The 21,413-nt window shown below is 37.8% G+C and overlaps 1 protein-coding gene across 3 annotated transcripts in view; it reads right to left on the reverse strand.

The window, feature by feature from the left end:
* Positions 1–21,413, reverse strand: part of LOC106124231 (TSC22 domain family member bunched) — a 117,097-nt gene that overhangs the window by 15,415 nt on the left and 80,269 nt on the right. The window lies entirely within an intron of this gene.

Below are 21,413 nucleotides of genomic sequence, written 5' to 3' on the forward strand. Positions count from 1 at the left end.
CCTCCGTTAGGCATTGGAACTGAATCATGTTGCAGAAGGCGATCAAATAAAAAACAACGAGCGTTTTGCCTGCAAATAAGTCACGAATGCACGTTTTCATTGTGTTTCGCCACGTGCGGCCATAGAACGATACAGTCTACTTAGCGTCGGCCGAGATGCAATTATCGCGGACTATTGCCGGACTTATCCATTATGATACAATCTTGTCCGTAATCATCTGGTAGCCAGTATGTGGCACGACGTACGGCTGCGTACTTGACTTTCTCCGGCCTCGGATTCCGTGTCGCGTCAATGAGGTGAGCAGAACATCGTGAGCTATAAGTCGCGACCGTTGTCGCAGATACTCGTAGATTTCGTTCAGTCCATTACTGCAATCTTCGATATTAAATAACGGCCATTGAGCGCATGACCGCGCCTGCAGTAGACGACAATAATCGAGTACCAATTCAGGATCCTTATGTAAACGCCGCCACGTAATAAAGCCGATCAAATGTTCATGTGAATTAGCGTTTGGTACGTCAAACATCGAAATCGAAATGTAGTGACTAACTAGGAGCAACTTTCTCTATAAGTACAACATGTTTAATTTTAACGGTTACGTAAGTTATAGTTGACACAAAATTAAGACCGGGAGTAACGAATTTAGACAGCCTTACAAAGATCATTTGGATAATATAGCTACTGCAATTTAATATCTAGATATTTGATTACCTATTACATCAACAGTATTCCAGAGGTATTTTTACTCGTAATTTTACTTTTAAGTACACACTTTTTTAGACTTATACCTTTACTGCAACAAAATAAATTATTCAACCATTTAACTGAATTAGTAAAACATATTACAAACACAATAATTGAATAACACTCATTCCGCCATTGTGTTGAAATCGAAAACGCACAAATTAAAATCCTTTCAAATTCATCAGCCGTTTCGAAATTATACAAGCTACAAAAACTTGACTGGCGTGCCTTTCAAGACCGATACGTGAGAGATGATTTGTTGCTAAATATACCTCAGATTGGACGGTTCACGTGTGCCAGCCGAAATGTACCTGTACCTGGCAAAGTTCACAACACACCAAGAATCACACTCCCATAAATAAAATTACACTCTTTGAGAAAAGAACTGGTCTGATTATAAGAGGCTGTACAGCGCTTTTAATAGATTCGCCGATCATTGACACTTGTAAAACAATATAGCTTAAACGACGAGCAAATAGTACGTTGTAGGTGGTATTCTGTGAATATGAGATGCGGGCAAACAAAGGCATGATAAGGGTTTTGTCACCACGCACGTGCGTACTTAACAACAACGCGTTCTATGAAGTACCTTTGAACAGCATTCATATGAACAAAGAACAGACATTGTAAAAGTCTGCTGAAAAATTAAACAAAAAAAATCTTTTTAAAGGTTCAATATATAATGTGTTCCCGAAGAGTTCTTACTTCGAAGGAAACGGGATTCGAGGATCGAATAATGTATGATTGATCTAAAACATATATTGAAATAAATGGTAGCAAAATTTTCAGATTGTGTAAACAAAGTACATCAAGTATCGGCGAATCAAATTCTACATGTCACACTAAAATCATTGCCCACAAGGAACTAATTAATTTAATGACTCATACATTGTTATTTCTAAAGGTTTGTTCGTGGCACATACACAAAGGTCACGATATAAATGCGTCTCATGAAAATTTAATAGCTACATTACTCATTGTAGCAGTAACCACTTATTGTTATAAATTACTTGTATACGTAGAATCAAAACAACGCCTAGAGGACGTTTACATTACACAGCATAAAATGGAATCGATTACTTTAAAATTATTGGCCAACGATAAAATAACCATTAGCGTTTATGAAGTGATTCTCATTATTGCGAAATATTCAATTACATTCGACATTGTTGCTGTCTTGTTGGAGGACGTATGATTGAATACACACTAATATATTAAGCGATAAATAACGCATTCGCTGGTGTGCAATAAAGCCGTAAAAAGTTTGTTATCTCGAAGCGAGCGGGCAGCGAGAACAGTCAAGGTCGTTTTAGGGAAATCGACGGCGATCGTTGTCGACATGGCCACCGTGTTCATATTTTAAGTCGATGCCTTCACTTGGCATGTTAACGTGCTGAATAAACTATTACGTAACTACTTTTATGTTAACGCAAAGAACACACTAGAATTGACCAAGCTAAGTACCATGCTATTATGTGTTGCGATTCTATATTGCGGTAAATCACGTGAGGCAACTAAAGTATAAACATAATTTAAACATCTGATTTCAAAGTGTATATTGATCGCGGCGCTGCGACGCATTTGAGTTAAATCAAATTGACACAAAGGACATTAATGGAATAAGAACACTTATAAAGGATTGGATTCGGTGGGTACTGATCACGCGAAACGGTCACACGACATTGCTTTCCCTAAGCTTTCGTAAAGTAAAAATCAGTTATGAATGGCAATTTTATAAATTCGTACGGAATGGTCACCGTTACTGAATTACGTTCAATTTTCAAGGAACGCAATCACATTCAGATCGATGCCTTTTTTGCATATGTGTATATAAACAGGTATGGCAACTTTTTGGTAGAAAGTAGTCACCATCCGGCTTCATCGAATATCATTCACTTTTAATTCAAATATTACAAATTTCAGAGTGATGTAACACAAATTTTAAAGCCTCATTGCTAAAAATATCTCATACAATTTTACTTCAATTATAGATGCCAAAAACGAACAAGGAGCAATGTCGCAATTAATAGAAGATCAATGTCGCAGCGGGCGGAGCTTTTCGAGGTCAACACTCTCGAGTTAGACATATAGAATATATGAATGTAGAAGATTTAGTGCTTAGTGCAGCGGATCGATACAGCAGCAGTCAGGCGATAGATACGCCTAGGTTCTATAGGCGGCGCTGACGTCAGCCAATGGCAACCGTTCGTCTGGCTGCAGTCGAACACGTTGCCGACAAACCTTCACCGACTTACCGGTTCGGTAATTAGTTAATCTTTTGTGAGAGCCTTCAAAGCATTTCACCTCATTAAATAGAAACAAAAATAAAAGATTCTGCATAAAATAAAAAAATCTAAATTTGGACTCAGCGTAAAGAAAAAACATATAAATGAGTAAAACATATACTTACACCGGATAAAAGTAATCGATGTACTTGACAACGACTTCTCTGAGCAAATCCTGTTTGTTCATGATGGACGAGTACGGCCCGTTTATGAGTTTGGTTTGCATGGTGGCGGCTGGGGGGCCTTGCGGCTGCACGAGGCGGGACCGTCGGGTCCCGGGCGTTGGGTTCAGAGGGGCCGTTTTGATGTTTTGCGTCCGTGAGCGTTGTGCGTGTCGGAGGTAGAGTCGTGGGGATTGGCTTGCGTAGCGGCGCGCGGGCGGCCGGGGCGACGCGTTGCGGCGGACTGGGCCCAGGCCCGGCCGGTGCGAGGGGAGGGGGGCTGGCGAGCAAGTGGCGCGCGCACGCTCTGCCTACTACGGGGCTACGGCCAGCGGTACGGCGGCGGCGCCTCCGAACACCTAAGCGACGCTTTTGCGACACACCCGAACGCCGCACTTTTGAGCGAATGAATCCGTAACAATCGAATCGCGCACTCGACGCTACCGCATTTCGCTTTGAATCATACCGATGTTTAGGTTCAAGGCTGATGAGATTTAGATGGCTTTTTTATATCGTAGAGAATAAAGCAACGAAAACAGGTACACCCCGCTCAGTTCAGATTCGACTCAATAATTTTTTCGACATTTTAAAACGTAATCTGCGGAATAAACGAAAACAGTTTGATCCCTAGTGCCATATATTTTTAATTAGACAAATACAGATTTCTTTTACTTATATAATAAAAGTTACAGCCCGTTGCGTAATTTTATTAGTTTTGTAATATGCTTTAGCTTCGTATCTCCTTTTTGCTGTGCTTTGTAAAGGAACATCGCTTGTAAAATCTATGTCATTTTTGAAGGTCGCCAAGTAGGTGCCGTGTAGAGTCAAGTACTTATTTTGCAAGTTTGCAAATTACTAATTGTTGATATATCGACCACTCTATGAGTACACTCAATTCCCGCTTTTTCTCGTACTTGTAACATTTACCATAAATATTGATAATTATATTTTTGTAATACGCAAAATGTGTAGTGTTAGGGAGACATTGTCTACAGCAAAATAAATATGATTACCATTTATTCCCACAAATAAATCTCCTTTAAAAAAACATGGCTAAAAGAATTATATGAGCAAACATATCTCAGCTCGTATTAGTAAAGGAATCTTTTACATACAAATAGGGTTGAAACAAAGAAATAAGTAGCGTATAACCTCACTTGTATGAAGAGCAAGTCATTGCAATGTGCATTATTTACCAATGAGAGGCAGACGACTAGACTAGGCGAGTGCCATCAAAGCACTATCGCTGTAACGCGAAACGCTTCCGCGAATTGTTCCACGAGCGTCTAGTTGCATTCTATTGATAGGCTTGAAAACTTACACCCTAGCGACTTTAAATAGTTCTCTTCAATTCCATTGTTTGATACAAGTTAAGAGAATTGTTCGCCTCTGAGATTTTTCAGAACACATATGTACGCTCACATTATTATTACATATACTATTGACATAATACATTGAAATTATGTGACAAAAATAAACAGCATTCTAGGTCGTTCAGGTAAAAAGTCGAACCGCAGTAGTAATTTTTTGTGATAAAACTGAATTAACTGTTTCGTAACGAACATTCTTAATGAAAACGTTAAATTGCTTAAGAATTACGTAAAGACAACTACAACATAAAGTATAACTTGCCGCATTCATGGGGTTTTAAGTATATAAGTATTCACATACGTTTGACGACGTCATCAGTGCGCAAAATAACTAAACGGATTTGTTGACTCGGGCTTCTGTGCTCATTAGGAATACGCAATGAAGCCGGCATTAAGATGTTTCAAGGAACGATTTACCATTATTATATAAAGAAACTATTGAATTGTCGTTAGCAGTTGTAATCGCATTAGTGAAGACAAGGTTGACTTGAAATTGACTTTTTTATAAATACAGTAAAACAATATATTTCTTGTAGTCTGTAGCAAATGTCTACATCTCTCTAAAATTATGTGACCGTGGAGACGACGAACCAACACAAAAGAGTTAACGTAAATAAACCAAATTTACTAATTGATCCGCATATGACCTCGAAAGGTCGATTAGTTGTGTTTAAAATCATTGTCAATGCTCGGTTACCTCATCGTTACGAAATAGTGCTAAGAGGAACTTACATGAAACATCGTTTAAAATAAGGAACGCGTTGGAAAAGTTGGAAACGCCGTCGGACTTGGCTGTGGTTCAAGGCTGCAATAGTGTTCGTTGTCTGTTTGTTAACATGAGAAACTTGGTTATCAGTTAAAATTCTCTTCCTTGAATATACCATTTATTATTATTATCTTTCAATTTACTTAGTTTGTTAAATGTAAAATGTATTAGTTTTACAAACTTCTTTTAGTTTGTTTATAGAACCGCGTAAATGTTACTAAACGGTAACAAAACCTTTAATAGGCTTCAGCTGATTATAAATCGCCATTTTTAATGTTTTTTGGACGGACTACGTTATTGGAGTTTACCTAACTTCTTAACGAACTTCCCGATCGCTATGCTGCTATATATGTATGAGGTTATTAAATGTATAACGTGCCCTTTGGTTATAAGGGTAAAAACAAATTTGATAATAAAAATTGCCATTAGTTGTCTACGAATGACTTAAATCTAGTGACAAATGAAGCCGAACGAATACGTAAAGAAAGAAAAGCGTCTGTCAACCTGTTCTTATTTTTGCGAGGTGACAAAACATTTTGGCATGTCACAAAAACCCACGTATTACGAAAGGAATTACATGCGACCGTTGGTTAATATGATAAAAGTAGAGATAATTTCGTAACGGATGTGTTCGAAAACAATTCGGCGTGCATAAATTTAGTTTCCGCGGTCGCTGTGTCAACGACGTCCATCTGTGTCGGTATAGAAGTCCGCGTTGATGCCCCTCGACGCTCACGTTGTGTTAGCACGCGCCCGAACATTGTTTTGCGGTAAAATTATATAAATTGTAATAACCTTGACGCTTTAAATGCGGATTAGTATGCCAACGTTGAGTAGGACGTTTTGTGTTTTGATGTTTCAATTACAAAGATTCTAGTATCAATAAAACTGTGAGTATTTGTAATCGGGAAGACTCAACGTGTATATTTTTTTACAACTTTTTTAATGATTATTACTTTGTCATAAAACTGCCGTTGAACGTAATAAAAATAACCTAACCTCACTAATATTGTAAATGTGAAAGTTTAAAATGAATGAGATGTTTTTTAAAGGGTACCTTCAGAATGGCTGCTTAGATCTGGATGAAATTTAAAATAAATGTAGAACAAGGTCTGAAAGAATACATAGACTACTTAAGAGGTTTTTCACGTTAGGTCACATTAAAATATTTATTAAATTAAATGGACGATCATGAACGCAAGTACCAAATATGAATTGACGAATTGTAGGTGATTTAGTCACCAACTCAAACATATCACAAAAATCTGAAGCCAAGATTTTACATTGAAACACCCTACATTTATAATTTAAAATACATAGTTACAATAGGATCGATAAAGCAAACCACTAATACTTTGAACATGAAGTTAGAAGGCCATATGCCTCATAGGTGTTAATATTTGATTTCAATTGCGAGCATTATAAGAGAAGGATTTTCTAAAACAATTGGTCGTAAAACCGTAATAGGAAAATGGTAAAGAAAAACATTGATGGTGTAATAATTATACAGTCGCGAGATGATAATGTAACGTTTGTTACGTGAATGTTACAAACACTAATGGTTGTATTTTATGACACTCCGAGGAGCGGCAGACTTTGTACATTTCCACAACAATGACATCATGCCTATATAAACTAAAGTTATTATGCATGTATTGAGACAATATTGCATTCAAGGTCAGATACCAAAGGTCGCAATATATTTCTAGAAATAAAGGAAATAATTTAATATTTAATTACATATTATAAGACCTTCATTTTAATCGAACTTCGAATGTATTTTCGGATTATACAATTTTTTTTATTTTTTTTTATATCATAAGGTGGCATATGCGAGCGGCCACCTGAAATCGCTGAAATAGCGAAGTGACCATTGCCCATAGACATACGCAATTGCATATGCGTTGCCTACCTTTGATCGACGGAGGAGAGGATGCATAGAAAGAAAAAATATTTTCCCTTTCCATGCATCCTCTCATCCCGAAAGTCCACTTTCACTTCCCATCCTTTCCTTATAAGAAAAAGGGAAGGAAAAGAGGACTAAATTAGGCCTCCGGGACGCAAAATTTTCTACTTTACAAAATTATTTCGTGTTCTCATTATATTTTATCTTATTTAATTCTATGGAGCTGAAACAATAAGAAATTTATTTTATGTATTTTATTCTATATATTAACCTATATATACTTATACGAATGATTATGCGTAATATACGGTACAAGGAAATTAATTTGACAAAAGAATGTGTCGAATCATCTTATACCTCCATTCATAAATTGTATACAATGTTAACATCACTAACAATACATAAGAAAAAGAAAGGTTAAATTTAATTTTAACAATTATTCAACAATTATGTAATCAGAACTCACCTTCATAGATCTATTTATTAGAAAACACAATATTCTCAAATGTTACTGATCTCAAAATAATACTATAAGGGTACCGTTTTTTCCTTTCGAGATACGGATCCCCAAAAAGTATTATTTTAGATTTTTTTCTTAAATATAAAAGAAACCAGAGACAAAATAAACTAAATTAATAGTAATTCATAAATGTAAGTTCGTTTAAATTGCACGAAGTTCGTTAAAGTAAGAGGAAAAATTATCAAAGTAAAAAATGTTTTAAGATACTGGGAAGAACAAAAAAAAAGTGTTTAACAAGATACGTCCACGTACAAGTCCATTTTCAATTACACAATCGATCCCTGCGTTACACACCGTAATCTTCATTAACGAACTATGACGACATTCACTTGATTGTAATGCCGACAATTATAGGCAAATATGGTATTATCTAGTTTTTTGTCCATTCACAAAGGTATAATTATAAAGTTGTTATCTTGTATAAAAAGATAATGACCGGAATTAGCACTAATGGTAGGAATAAAAATAAACACTATGTGACGTCATTTGTATGACACACGGCCATGATAAGGTAATAAAGCTTGATGTACACGTGTGTAGGATCACGTAAACACAAGCAAAGGTGTGATTAACAAAAAAGTACTTAAAACTTTTTATTGTAGTTCTCACGTAGATGTACGTAAGTGTGCGCTACATTTTGTAACGGACCAGATAAAACATTTCTTTGGGAACCACTTTTACTATGTATTCATATTTTATTGTTCTTGTGAATACAAGGTTAGTTTTGTATTGTTAGTAATTGTTATTATAAATGTGTACTGAAGTTACGAAGAATAACCACGTGGTACACCTACAAATTTGGCTTGTTGCTAATTAAAAATTCAGTAAAACAACAACAAACAGAGATACGATTCTACTCTACAACATAACGTGACGTCACAGAAAACGCCTTCATAGGTTATCATGATTTCGCTTGACTTTGAAATTAAATTTTGAAAACACAAAATACGCAATTTATTTTTAATATTTTGTTTTTAAAATAAATCATTGCATTATATCTCAGTTTTTTTTTTAAATTTGGTTTACAAGCCTATGACAACCAATGACATCGTCTATTAACACATTTTGTTACAGTTGATTTGGTGTTCAAGAACTCAATGCGTGTTAAGTATAATCAACTTATTTTTAATACGACTTTCAGTAATTTTATACTGCAATCTAACTACGTAAAAAGGGATTTTAATTGTTGTAGTATTTAAATTTATATCTTTTGTTTCATAGTGGAAAACCACAACATGCTAGTGTTCGTGAATAAATCGTATGACGTAAAAAGTCTGTCATTCCTATGTTGCATTGCTATCGCCAATCTCGTTACGAAGAATGTAGATTCTTTGGCAATGGATAACAGAAAGTAGTCAATTACAACTACCTATGTTTAGAATAAAACCTATGTGGAATGCTGATAATGGACGTAGACGATTTTTTGCCCATAAAAGGGCGGTAAACTAGAAACAGTCTAGTATTTATTGTATGTTTTTAGTTAAGCTGTCAACGGGAGATTTAATCATTTTGATGTAATTATTAGGAACCAAGTCTACAGTTCGTTAAAACCTTCAATTACTGTCGCTTTTACGAGTCTTTTGATCGTTATGCAAGCAGGCCCTTAGTTTTTTTATATCTTAAGGTGGCAAACGAGCGAGCGGCCACCTGAAATCGCTGAATAGCGAGGTGACCGTTGCCCATAGACATACGCTATTGCATACGCGTTGCCTACCTTTAATTGACGGAGGAGAGGATGCACAGAATGAAAATATTTTCCCCTCCAATGCATCCTCTCATCCGGAAAGTCCACTTCCACTTCCCATACTTTCCTTTTGAGAAAAAGGGTGGGAAGGGAAAGAGGACTAAATTAGGCCTCCGGGACGCACACTCGTCAGACGAAACGCGGAATTGCTTCCACTTCACGCCTGTCTTCGGTGTGGTTGTGGTATTTTACCGGGCGAGACGGGCCGATTCGTGCGAAGGTGTTAAAGCTGGCTCTACTTCTGTGAAAGCGGAGTGAGGCAGTTAGATAATGTATTGAAGAAGTTGATTTGTTTTACAGTACTATAATATATATTAAAATTTAAACACGTGACAATTCAGTCTGGGAAAGAACAGACTTCCGCTTTATGTCTAGACTAGCGATGAATAATCATATGAAAAGCTCTCGTTCAATTCAAAAACTTAAAGAGCCGTCTCAAGTGACAAGTTCCTGGCCACATTATTGCCTCAACGAGTTGAAGTTGGACAAATTGAAATTTCCGTTAGTTGCACGTCGGACAGTGGTAATGCGATACAGATTTTACTGCTCTTGTACAAATGAGGGAATAATAGTTATATGATGTATACGTATTATAATATGACAAGAATATAACTAGCTGTCGAACGCCACTCCGTTCGCGCTTAAATAAAATTAAAAAAAAATATAATGAGTAGACTGTGTGTTCTTCCAGACTATGTTCTACATCTGTGCCAAATTTCGCCGTTCCAGAGATACCTTCAAACAAACATCCATCCATCCATCTAAACATTCGCATTTATAGTATTAGTAGGGAGTAGGATTAGAGATACTATATGTCAACAACCAAAACATTCTAGTTTTTTTGTTGATTATAAATCGATCTCTGATAAAGATATGAATGTACACGTTTAGTTACAACGAAACGTGTTTACTTGACGATACGATCAAGACATCCAATCTATAAGTCTCGTTTCCATAACAACAAATTTAAAAACAAAAAGTAACAATTAGAAAATATTTCCAGATGATTTAATCACTAACATAAATAATCACGAGTTAGGAGTGAAATCTTTTGATGCAATAAAATTGATTGTGATTCACATATAAATACATCAAAGTATGATAAAGAATACTTGTGATAACAAAGTGATAAAGTTGTTAAGATAGTCTACAACTGTCCTCATCACACTTTCCGATTTATGATACCTTCGGATTTATAGTTATCAAAGTACAAAAAAGGATTCACGCGGAAAATGATAATGAAAAGCATGGGACTTACGAGCACCACGTGTTCCTGCGTGCAAATGTCGACCTAGGCGTGTCGACTGGGGTTGACTTTGGAGCAGTGTCCTGAGGTAAATTAAGCTTGAAACCAGCTATTGACTTGCGTCTCTTGGCGGCTAGGGCGCGCGCGGCGAGATCCGAGCTGTGTTTGTTTTCGGGCGGGGACGAGGAGTGCGAACATGTCCGTATGTGCGCTTGCGCAGTTGCCACCTGCAGCAGCTTGCTGGAGAGGCTGCGCCGGCCCAGGGCCTCACACGTCGCGCATCGACCGTCCTCCATGAGGGTGCCCGTGCGTCCGAGCCGGCTACGACGCGACCACTGCGCGTCTATTGTTCCCAGCGGTCGAACCGACTCTAACTGATGTCATCTGACAAGCGACACGCGCGTCGCCGGTCGTGCACGCGACTCGTAAAATTTAAGACTGCGTTTCGTCCGACCGTGAAATCGATCGATACACGAACGAAATAGGCTTAACGTGATAATAGGAGCGCGATAAGACGTACACGCGAATAAGTATGTTGACCTAGAACGTGGACTAGGCACGGCTTCGGGGCGGCGTCGGGGAGCCGCGGCCGTGCGCGGGCGACTGCCCTCACCACTACAAAGCACCCCCGCCGGTCGCCGGCCGCCGTAATCCGAACACAAGCGAGCATATCGATGTTTGCGGTGAGCATGTCGACGCGGCATCGTGTGACTTGCGGTATCGCCGCTGCGTCACGCGGCCCGCCAACGTACCGGCATGAAGCTAGAAATAATCCAGCTGCTCATTAGAAGCGATTACATGGTTTCATACCGCAGGGAAGCGTTAAAGCTTCATACATCATTAACAACGATAACTAACTACCGACAGTTATAGCATTTCTGTTCGGCGCATTAAGCCAATGCACACATACATATTTGTAATTTATTAGTACGTCGGGTGTAAGCATAAACTGAACATGTGGATGCGAAAACAGCTGAACAAATGTGATATGGTAATTTTTATGTAAATAATTTACATGACATTCAACCCGAGTGGATTTCGTGTTAATATTCGGAAAGAGTTAAGCTGTAAAGTGATATAGATCACTCTTGAAATAGGATGTTTAATATGGAGACCGTAGCAACATCCAATGACGACGACAACATATCACATGCCAAGAGAGTTGAAGAAAGACCGTCATCAGTCACCGCAAATAACGTGATATGCTGGCCGGGCGTCAACTCCGTCACCCTCTGACACGCCCTAAAGTACTTCCGCCAAACTGTCCGAGGTGGTAAACACTTGTATTATTAGAAGATCGGGTTGACATAAACTACAGCTTCTAGTGGACTGAGTTCACATAACTACAAGATATCCTGTGGATTATTACCAAATACTCGTAAAGCATTTTAAACTTTAGAGTAGACACAGATGTAGAGTTAATAGTTAAACGCAATTTACTCTAATAGAGGGGCAATGGTGGAGTTTAACATAATATATAAAATTTATGTATTTTAAAATCAAAATCTGCTATAAATAAATCTTGGTATTTCATTAACGCACAAAACAACTTAAGCTTCGAATTTCAAATTAAATCATTCTGAAGTTGTTATTGAGGATTGTGCTAAATATAGCAATGTATTTCAGACTATGCTCAGTGCAAATTGATACACATTTTCATTATCAAAACGTTAATGCGATAGCCTTGAATTTGAATTTTAAAATTACAATAACTTTGTATTTAGTTTCAAGTTTTAAAACATTATTCAAATAAAAAAAAGCATTATGTAACACACTGATACAAAATAAAAACAAGATGTTCACTATGTTCACTTGCATGTGATGATGAGGTCCAACAACTCCCACGAAAAAGTAATATAAAATACGCTTCATAATTCATTTTTTTTAAATACAATTGAGCACGGACAAATCATACTGTCATTGCTTTAAAGACAATGTTTACAAACAATATGTTTCCTAATGACTGACCTGTCGAGAACTATACTCATATGTCTATGGAGGTTCGCTTTGAGATCCCGCCGAGTGTACTGCGGCTGCGCGGGGGGCGGCGCTGTCGGTGCGGGCGGCGCGCCCCCCAATGGTGCTCGTTTGCCTATGAGCACCTTCAACTCGGCCATCAGCTTTTGCACCATACGGACACGGCGTATCTCTACTGCACACGTTATACGAGTGATCAAATGCACTCAGTGGAGTAAAGCCTTGCCAAAAGCCATCAGCCTGTGCGTTACATCGATTTCTGACGTCGCCGCTGCACGTGATTATTGCTTAACTATTGATATCGATACGGGCGTCTTCACGACGCGCCAGCGGGCTCAACACTGTCCGTTCGCTACCGACGCTTTGACCTCGCCTCTTTTTATAAGCGCGCGATGAGCGCGCAAGGTACTGTACGTGAGACTAAATAAATTTTGCTGATATATTTAGGTGAGAATGCCACTCCCGCGTGGCGCTTTCGTTCATGTAGCAAAAAAAATACTGAATCGTGATTGGCAAATTATTATCAAAATTAATCTTGAGCAACTGCTAATACAAATTTCAAAAAGTCGGGCGAAACAATTGGTTAATTAACATCGAAACGAAATGTAGGTCGATTGCAGCGCATCACAGTGTGCTCCGCACGGAATAAGGTCACGCGAGTATTATTCGAGTGTGTGGCGAGAGTTCACAACTAAATGGAACGCTTCCGAACTCTAATCTGTCCAAGGACACACATACGAGGAGTACGAATATAATACTAGGAATGTATATGTTAGGGAGGAAGAAATTAAGTTTGAAAGAGTCCTTGGTTAAATTTAAACGACAACAAGCAGTGTAGTTTTTGTTTTAAAATATTCGACTTTGAACATGTATTGTGAAACAAGGTTCATGGCGAAGTAGAAATAGTCGCACCTGACGCCGGCGACACAGGAAGCGTGCACGGCCGGCCGATAATAAACTGAAATAGATGACAGGATTTATAGCTTAAGAGAATTTTGAACTTATTAGAACATGAATTAGCTACTTTGCCGTGGTATACATTGCTATCATTTATTACCTAAGACGCAACCAGATTTAAATAGAAAACTTAATTGTAACCATGTGATGGACAGCTTGGGAGGACTTGAAATTCAAATTCCTGTGTCATAATATCGCGATCAAATGTGCTGTTGATCAATTAATCGTGTTTTAGTCGTTAACTCATGTATAAATCTTATTGTTAATTTTATATTAAGGCGTTAACTAACACCAATGGCGCAGTCTCATTTCGTATTGTAACAAAATTGGGCACAATTTTAAATTGTGACCGAATTTCGCAATCTAAGATCTGCATAGTGCATAGCAAACGATGTTACGTTGAGCATGCCTCGACGTACGAAAAAATACAATCGTTAAAATGCGCCTCGAAAATTTGGCGATTGTATAACAATGACACAATGTGATTTCCATAAATTAAAAAGACCAATTCAGGTCCAGAATGTGTTACAAGTCAGTGACTTTCTCCAAACTGGAATGAAACAGACGGCAGATTCAATCGGGATAATCGGAGCGTAATCGACAGCCGACGAGACGAATGCTTCCGACTTATCATAATACGAAGTGCAAGTTGCTGGTAATTACCTTTTCTGATTATGAATCCAAATGCCATATGTCGTTCAGTGAAACGAAGAGGGAAATTTTTGGCAATGATACATATACAAGCTTCACTACCTAATCATAATTTTGTACAGCTACATAGAGCAAGTAAACATTTTCACTTTTTCGTATGCCAAAACTAAGAGTTCCATGAGGTTTTTCACTACACTACTTTAGGCTTCTCATTTTAAATCGTCTTAAAAAACGAAACCTGCGTGTATTTGATATAATTTTAATAATAATAAAAGTAATATATTAGCGTGAGCATGTCCCTACATTATAAATAAATAAAAAGCGTTGGGTTGAGGAAGCGGAAGCTTGACCTAGATTCACGTGCTATGGGGTCAATTCGCTCGATAAAAAGTGCTACTTACAAATGGTATTTGAGTCTGTCCTCCAGGTTTACAAGCCTAGGGTATAAATTGATGAAATTTGGTGTTGCACTATGATCACTTTCACGGTTTTTGATCGTTGTAAAAGTGCGAAACGTCCTCCGCCCACGAGGGTCGCATAAACACTGAGCGTGCGCGCGTCCCCTATTCCAGAGCCGACGTCCTTGTGTGAATGGGGCGGTTTCGTAGGGTGGCGCCATGGCAGCAAGTTGTGGTAAAGCGTCAATCAATATGCGAGATGTGATCCCTTGCTAATCGGCGAGCTGTCGGCCGCCAGTTCTCAAAACTTGTTAGGTTTGTTTGTTTTGTTGTGTTTGTTATGTTTTTTGCTTAAAACTACAACTAGCTTGACTATGTCATTATAGTGAACAATTTATTCATTTGCTCTTGAAAATAATTCAGATCACACAAAACTAATTTGCGTAAATAAATGATGAACTGTCACGTGATTTACAAAAGTATGCAAACTTCAAACTCAATCAGTTGCCGGGTAATGGATAAAATTTTATTTGCAAGATTTGGTAACAAATATCGGGACAGGTGAAAGCTTGTAGAAATTTACATTCCAAAAAAGTTAAATATAAAGCTTTAGAGAAATGTTACTAAAAACCAGTGTAAAATTGCAGCAACACAAAGTTGTAGGCAACAGTGCACAGCTTCGAGAGACAAGCAACAAGGCTTCATTTATGCACATCAACGGAGTGCGTATGCAATAGACGTTGCGCAAAACACAGCGACGCAATTTTTATCCCCCCTTATCCTTTTCAACTTTCTACACAGCATTAACCGCAATAAACAGAGAAATAATGCAATGGCGAGCGTGATAAGATCGGTTTCGAGAAAATCGTAGAAAAAACACAACGCACACCGGTCGGCTGCAGACGCCTCTTGAAATACTACAAAAACGACGACTACCTGCTTTATGTGACTTGGTTTGTTTGGACCTGTTCATTAATGAACTCATTGAGGAAACATAAAAAGAATGGTATTTGTATGACATTTATTAACCAAGTTACTCTTACTGTTCTAAATCTCGGTTTCACCACCACCGATTCCATTTACTTAAAATTTACAGGCCATCGTTAACTTTTATTACAATCACAATGTAAATTACTTACTTCAAATGTCTATAAACAATCATCAGTTGCATTTGCAAAACTTGTAATAACCGGACGTATAACAAAGGGTAACGAAGCGAATTATTATTGGTAATGAGTCCAAATCACAGATTTAGATGTTACGCACGCGATATGATATAAGAGTGCGTATGCGCACAAAATATGTACTAACGCATTACACAACGGTAAGTAACACGCACTATCAGACGTCGGCTGCAGCGACGCGCGAACACATCGTATTTGAATGGCATACAAGCAGCGACTGTATATTATGTACAAGTATAGTACGTGAATTATTTGTATATAAGAAAAGACATTAAAGTAAAACTGGTACGATGTATAATATTGTAAATTAAATTGTCGAAACAACCTTGAACTTCAATATAATCACCAAGTTGTAGTACGTTTGCAAACAATAACAACATTTATGTATATTGAAAAGTGTTAACAAAAGTGTTGCCTCGTTATTAATTTTATTTTTTTTTGTATAAATAAGACAGGGTAGACACGAGTAAATCTTTAATGAGTGTATTATAGAAATTAATAATAGGCAGAGTATGGTAGAGCTTGTCAACTATATAAAATACAACTAACTATATAGAAAAACTAAAACACATTTTTTGTAATGTTTGGTGGCGACTTGTCTAAGTGTCTACTTTTTGCAACTTTTGAATGGAAAGGTGGTAGTGCACTTGAGACATTCAACCGAAACCTTTACAAAGAGTAACTAGAACAAGGATTCCCGAGAGGGGAACCTCGACAGCGACTAGTTAGTTGCAGTACAGCTGTAAGTGGGCGGACTGTCACAAACAAGGACTAAAGTAATAGTAACAAGCAAGGTAAGAAATAATTAAATATTTTATTTAGGAAAATGATAAAATGAGAAGAAGGATTGTTTAAGAAAGCTATAAGGTGACTGTAACTGTAAGCAAGTGCTATCGAAATATTAAGTAACGTATATGATTAAGAATCAAACTATATATATGTTTGTCTACCTAGTAGACGTGCTACGGATGAAACTGATAATATTACTAAAACACGACAAGTACTAGCCGCTGAAAGTATCTCCGGTTGAGATTGATACGATGATAATATCAGAAAACGTGCCATCGATGTTATCAACAGATTGTTGGGTAAGATGATATAAACGCACGCAGCGATTGCATTGCGTGTTACATAACCACAATAAAAACGTCGTCCTTTACGAGTCGATGTAAACATAAAAGAACAATGTGCGCCGTGTAAAATTACAAGTTACGGAGTGAAATCGACGGATATTAGTGGGCAACCATTAGCGTGAAATGAAATAAACAAGAGGAATTAGTGCCGGCCAATAGCCCGAGCTATCTGACCGCAAGGGAACGGGCGCCACCGTGACTTTCCCTTTTCTTCTAGTGAAAGTGATGATGGCCAATGTTAAACAAAGCGATATTATGCATCAAAAACCCATCGTAGTCGGCGACAAAACATTCTAGCTGTTTAGGCTTAATTTCTCTTTATTACTTGTCGTGCATAGTAAAAACTGATAAGTACTTTAAAAATAATCAAGGTACTTGTTTAGAAATGCAATATTTTAGTCTAAATTGTTAGACCAACTTAAATAAATCTTTTTATAAATTGCAATATAACACATGTCGAAACTATGATACGTAATAATGGTTTGTTTATCACGGTCAGTAGGTGTTCGAAATTGAACAATGTTTGTTATTTAGACTACTTAAAATTTTCCAAGTTTTAATTTAGATTGCGATATCGAATATCGTGAGTGCTGTTGTACTCACGTAACCGACGAAGAAATCGTGATAATGTATTGCTAACAAATGATAGTGAAATAAACGTCGATCTCTATTAGAGAAAATATAAAGGTGAGTATCCACTGTGATAACACCTGTCTAATAAATATTTCCATCTCTTTATAATCTTTTTATAAAACAAAGACCACAATAATGTTGTTATAACATGTGTTACGACAATTGGAATTCGTAATAGTATTCCAGAAGTTTGTAAGCACGTGCAACATTTCTCTGCTGAAAGTATTATGGTGCCAGTTAATCTACAAAATGAACATTGTGTGTCGTTAATTGCGGGCGCATTCATTAAGACAGATATCTAGTAACACCGGCCACTGCCAACTCGGTCATTGCAAACTGTGCAGCTCTATCTTGATTTGGTGACGCGCGAACCTTTCTCGAACGATAGGCGAAGAACGAAACAATTATTTTTTTTTTCTTCACATTAATTTTAAACGTTAGTAAATAATTCTCTCATCAATTAAATTGCAACCTTATTACAAAAAAAAATGGTTAATTAAATTTAAAAAACATTTACTCAGAGTGACAGGATAATTTTATACAGGTAAAAATAATTTGTATTGGCAAATTGCAATTAACCATATTAAGTTAATCACTCCAAAAATAAAAGGCCTTCAGTGTAATAGTCTTAAAAGTGTTATTGAAGATTAGCACATGGACATGCACTGATCTCAAGGTTATAGCCGCCAAAGAGAACGGAACTATGCTGCAAGTAGCGTGTATGAAACGACAGTTAACTTTATTTATTGAGCACGTGTGAAGATCAACGTTGTGTAACAATTTCACACTTCCAATGGCCGCATTGTCACTAGGTCTGAAACAATTTTGACATTGACTAACAGTATGGAAGACTGAGGATTGCTTAAGTAAATTGGAAGTATAAAACTTAAGTTAAGGTTAAAATTTATCGGTGCCCAAAAGTACCAAAACTAAAAAAGTACCTTAACTTATCGTATTTAGTATAACTGACGACAGGTAGCCCTAAGGTGTACCTATAATTTTTTAATCGCCTAGAATACAAGACACCTCTTTATTGACAGGTATCACAGTCATTTATCATATCTTGGCCTTGCAACGATAATTTCTTTATGTTGCTAGAGGTGGGTCCGGCGCTGTGTAATTGGTTATTCCAATTTGACCTTGTTGCTGTTTAAATTTTACCGCGTTGTTTTTTAACTGCTTTCGAAATTTTTATAAAAAAAATTATAATATTAGTGGGAAATAAATTTGACCAAATTATTAATTTATGGAAATTAATGATCTAACACCGAATAGTCTTAAGTAAGTGGAGCAAAGCAGCTAACTTGTTTCCCGCGTTTCACTGCGATGATATCATATGATGATCCAGCAACTCACTCACCCGATAAAGTTTTTGATGAAGCAATAGACCGCGAAGAGCGTGGCGTCGCTGAGGTCGGGCTGCAGGCGCGGCAAGGGCAAGGGTAGCGGCAGCGGCAGCGCCAGCTCGGGCGCGGCGTCGTGCGGCCTAGCCGCACTCATGGCGCTGCGCTGCGCTGTGCGCTGGGGCGCTGGGGCGCGCGGCCGCGGATGCGGGCGAGGCGGCCGCTCACCGCGCGCTCCGCATGCCAGCCGGCACGAGCCTGCCGCCGCCCGCCGCCGGACGACGGACGACGGACGCCGGCTGCCGCGACTATCGATCGCGGGACTTACGCGCCTGCGCGCCTCACACGTCCAACATCAGAAATGCGAGGTACACCACGAGAAAGAACCACGGACAGAACAGATACATGCAAACGGACATCGTATCGCAAGTAGGATTGTTGGCAAAACGAGAGTTCAGTGATCGATTTGGGCGAGCGTCGTTGATGGCGCGTGCGAATCGCGCGTGCGTCTGGCGGCGCGGCGGCACTCCGACTGGACGCGCTCGCGCCGCGTGCTCGCTCGTGCCCGCTCACCGAAACACCTATGCCACAACATGCTATGCACGATGTACCTTGACTTTACCACCTTCGCTACTACTACAATACCTAGTGTATGAGTGATCGAGTCCGAATTAAAAAATATTTAAAAAAAAGTATAGAAAAGTATAGAAACAAATACCAACGAAGAATATAAATCAAAACTAAATCTGATAATGAAACAGCTTAAACTTCTCATGCATTGATTTCATTTTGGAAATTTCATTTTAGTATTTCTGTGTAATTAAATGTTATAAATAGAAAAACTATAAGACGAAGCAGGAAGTAACGACTGTCCACATGGAAACCGATCCCCAAATAGTAGAACCACGGTCAACGTCCTCGCGGTAGATTGACAGAGCGTTCGTTCGAGTGCTCGTGAAAAAATACACCATCATCCATCGAGCGAAGGCGAATTTACGCAAAACGTTTTTTTGCCATCGCCATATCTAGTACTTTGTGCTGTACATATGAACTGTGAGAGTGCTGAGGCGGAGCAGAGCTACGAACATCGGCGACATATCGCGTTTCATCTTGCGAGTGCGTTGATCCCAACCTTGCTACTGTATTGAGCAAGTTTTCATACATCTCGCGTTACCGTTTTTTTTTTAAACCAATCAGTCGGAAATTTGTTGTTAACGGTGGTCAAAAACTTTCTAGAAGCGTATGTGAGCAATTTGATCTTAACTTCAGAAACAAGAAACGTGTTCTTATTTTTTGTTACCAAGCGTGCTCATATCAATTACACTGTTAAATTTAATCGAATTTATTTTGGTATTCAGTAATTGAGTTTTATTAATAAATAGAACCTTAAGGTTCTATATATCAAATAGCGTGAGATTCAGTCTGTACTTAACTTTTATTGCCGAATACACTTTAATTAATGCTAAAAGATAAATGCTGCCATTAAAAAATGAATAACGCAAAAGAAGAATTTAATTAGAAAACAGCAAAACAAAGATTAGCTTCGTAGAAAACTGCAGTCTTCCTATACGTAGTCCTGTTACATTTCTAGGAACGGCTTGAAACAAACGGAGCGACATGTTCGCCGGCGCAATTAATAGAATCCAGAGATACTGTGTTTCATTATGACCAGTAATTTTATCAGAGAAACAGATAATGAATAACTGCATAGTTTTTATAACAAAATAAATTGCATTATTTTCTTCTTCAACATAACCTTCTTAAACACAGTCATACTAACAAAAATGTAGATATCCACAAATATCGATCTACCATTAATAACTTTCTGTTTTATTTATATTGTGTTGTTATTCACTTAAAATAAAATATTTTTAGTTGAATGTTTTCCTTACTCTATCTTTCCATCTATTCTAGGGTTAAAAGTCTTCATACTAGTGAGCAATGAACAAAGGAAGTCTTGTTCAAAACATCAAATGTAAGTTGCTGCGAGGTTTTCTGAAAAGACAGCTCCTTTTTTGTTGTTTACTCTAAATGTTGAAAGGCAGTCCGCCATTAAACACATGAGAGTGCTTTGCGTACGAGATTCGTGCAACTCTGATATTTGTAGAACATCGTCTTCTGTTTACACGTTAACATGTTTTTGCAATATAGTTATTTATTAACAACGCACATTTCTTGGTTGTATCCCGCATTATAATAGGTTATGTATCATAGAAGTTTGCTTTATTACTACTAAATTCTATTGAACAATTAAACCCAGCGGTGTTTCAACTTTGATCTTGTTTCTTCTTTGAGTTATATTACTTTCAATTTATTGATTCCATTTTTTCGAGGTTTCAGCAATGAAAACTTAAGGTAATGTTTAACAGTTAGCGCAAAGTACGACACGTCTAAG

The sequence above is a fragment of the Papilio xuthus genome, unplaced genomic scaffold, assembly GCF_000836235.2.
Source record: "Papilio xuthus unplaced genomic scaffold, Pxut_1.1 DF825946.1, whole genome shotgun sequence".
NCBI classification, from domain to species: domain Eukaryota; kingdom Metazoa; phylum Arthropoda; class Insecta; order Lepidoptera; family Papilionidae; genus Papilio; species Papilio xuthus.